This window comes from Echinops telfairi, unplaced genomic scaffold, assembly GCF_000313985.2.
Source record: "Echinops telfairi isolate 266 unplaced genomic scaffold, ASM31398v2 ScPeMD7_7424;HRSCAF=8462, whole genome shotgun sequence".
Taxonomy (NCBI): domain Eukaryota; kingdom Metazoa; phylum Chordata; class Mammalia; order Afrosoricida; family Tenrecidae; genus Echinops; species Echinops telfairi.
In genome coordinates this window covers 36732232-36735587 of record NW_022111324.1, presented here as the reverse complement: position 1 = coordinate 36735587, position 3356 = coordinate 36732232, and positions in this window count along the sequence as shown.

Here is a 3356-nt window from a genome sequence, read left to right as displayed (position 1 = left end):
ATGTACAAATGCGCTTTACACAATTGATGTGTGTATGGATTGGGATAACAGTTGTATGAGCCCCTAATAAAATGTTAAAAAAGAAAAAAAAAGAAAACCCGATTGAGTTTTTCTATTCTGTTAACTTATGGAGTCAGCATGAGCCAGAATCAAGGCATCAGGTTTGGCTTTGGGTACGTGAGTGCCTATGAGGAAAACAGTAAAGATATTGTTGTTTATGTACGTGGACCAGGAACACCTCTAAGATTAAAGGGGAAGTGAATTAGGTTTACCAGTATTTGATTAAGTGCAGTCCTATTTAATTGTTTTCTCGCATAATTATATCAGTCATTGCATCATAAAGAGTTGTTGATTCCATGGAATGAGAATACAACTATACCTCGACAATTTGTCAGTCTTCAGTCTTACCAAATAATGTCATTAAATTATGAACACAAATATTTTTATGCTCACTCTGTGACTGTTAATATAGTAAGACACCCGTTTAACTTCTTTATCAATTGTTAAAACATCCAGTACTATTCATTGACCATTTAGTCTGATCCGTGATTCTATTCACCAGCAAAGTTTAAAAAAAGAAAAATCACTGCTTTTGAATTTATAAGAAAGTAAAATAAGATTAAATCACAAGATTTTGCCTGCCCAGAACAGAAGAAAACAGGACAGGGGATAGTAACTATAACTTCCTTAGAGATCCAGTGAAAAGACAAAATACAAAAAAGCAAGGATTAGGAAACAAATCTATTACAAAATGCTGCTTGTTCAACACTAGATGGCACTATGAGTTATTAATTTGTCAAGTTCAAGGTTTATAAATGAAATGGTTTTTTTAAATTAAATAATCATTTTATTAGGGGCTCATACAACTCATCACAATCTGTACATACAAATGAAATGTTTTAAAAATAGTTTGTCTACACTTCAGAAAAAACATTTTCTGATCTTGTCATTCCAAAGCCATTAATCAAGAGATGTAAGTAAATACATTTTATAAATATAGAAATCATTTTTAATGAAGTAAATAATGTTTGGTAAAGGAAAAAGCTTTTTGATATAAATCTGTTTTATTTAGAGTTTCCCGGTTAATAATTCTTTAGCGCATTGAAGGGTTCAGATATCACATTCTTCAATAGCAACTCCCCCATCCTTTGATGAATATCTTTCATAAATATACCCAGAGCATACCTGGTTCCAAGAACGTCCTGCTCCCGATTCAACCAGCTAGATGTAAATTATTTTCTGTTGTTGCTTTTTCTCTTTTGTTCTTGGGGTTCATGGAATCTTAACTTTATGTATGTATGTGTGTTGTTGTTTTTGACTTAAAAATTCTAAAGAAATCCTTAATTCATTCTTTCCTTTCCTTTTCTGTTATTAGGTATTAACAGTCTACCTAACAAGGTATTTTCTTAATCATTTTATTTTTTAAATAGGACCCTGAACTAGATATAGGTACAGTTGTGATGAGAATTTAAAAAAATTATAATGAAGCATAATCCATACTGAATTGCATAGTCATTGGTCTTTAGTAGTATATTTTTCCAGGTAAAGGTTCAAGCAAGGTTGTCTGATCTGCATTTTGCAAGTTATTACTAAGCCTTCCTCAAATCCTGATACTGCATTCTTCTTCTGATAATCAGCTTTCTCAGATTATCAGCTCAGCATACAGAATGCATAAGTATTGTGAAAGGATACAGCCCTGATGCACACCTTAAGCGTATGACATGGAAAAATAATAATAATTTATAAATTCTCAAGGGTTCGTGATGGAAGGAGGGTGGGAGGGGAGGGGGAAAATGAGGAGCTGATACCACGGTCTCAAGTAGAAAGAACATGTTTTGAGAATGGTGATGGCAGCAAACGTACAAATGTGCTTGACACAATGGATGGATGGATGGATTGTGATAAGAGTTGTAAGAGCCCCCAGTAAAATGATTTATAAAAAAAAGAATTAAAAAAAAGCATTCAATATCATTTTGTTATGTTCAAATGACTGGGTCTTCGTCTATGTGCAGATTTAACATAAGCACAATGAAATGTTTTGGAATTCCCAGTTACCTATAATTTGCTATGATTCACATAGTCAATAAAACAGGAATAAATACTTTATGATATCTGCTTTCAGCCAAGACCCATCTAACATCAGCAATGATATCCCTCATCCCAGGTCCTCTTCTGAATCTACCTTTGAAGTTCTAGACGTTCTCTATCAATGTAATTCTGCAATTGTTTTTAATTATCTTCAACAAAATGTTATTTATATGTTATATTAATGATAGTGTTTGATAATTTATGCATTCTGTTGGGTCACCTTTCTTAGTGTTGGGCACAAGTGTGAACTTCTTCCAGTCTGTTGGCCAGGTAGCTGTCTTCCAAATTTCTTGGCATCCATGTGTGAGTGCCTCCAGCCCGGCCATGGTTTGGCAGCATTTCAATTGGCATTCTGTGAATTCCTGGGCCTTATTTCCATTAGTGCCTTCAGGAAAGCCTCGACTTCTTCCTTTGAGATCATCATTTCCTGATTGTGTACCACCCATCTCCTGAAGTAGCTGAGTGTCGACCACTATTTTTGGTACAGTTTGTTCCTTCCATCTTCTTTTGATGATTCATATGTTGTTCAATATTTTGCTCACAGAATATTTCACTACTGCAACTCAAGACTTGCATTTTTTCCCCTCAGTTATTTCAACTTGAGAAATGCTGAATGTGTTCATCTTTTTGGGCTTTCTAACTCCAAGTCTTTGTGCGCTTCATCATAATACTTACTTTCTCTTCTTGAGCTGCCCTTTGGAATTTTCTCATTTTCTTCCAGTCACTTTAGCTACTTCATGTTCAAGAGCAAGTTCAGAGTCTCTTTTGATGTCCATTTTGGTCTTTTCTTGCTTTCTTCATGTATGATGTCCTGATGCCATCCCACAACTCAACTGGTTTTGAGTCATTAGTGTTCAATGTAGCAAATGCATTCTGGAGGTGGTCTCTACAGTCAGGTTGGATCTACAAGGGTCCTATTTTTGCTCTCATGGACTTGTTCTAATTTTCTTCAATTTCAACTTGAAATTGCATCTGAGTAATTAATGGTCTGTCTGTTCCTCAGTTGGCTCATGGTCTTATTCTGGCTAATGATATTGAGTGTCACCATCAATATCCATTAATAGAGAACATTCTAAAATTTCTAGCTTTACTGATACAATTTACGGATTATGCTGGGAATAAACCTGCTCCTATTGTCAAACAAAATGACTGATCTGTAGTATAATTGAAGTACAGTGAACCCTCGTTTATCGCGGTTAATCGGTTCTAGACCCTACCGCAATAAATGAAATTCCGCGAAGTAGGATTCCTTATTTGTAAATCAAATA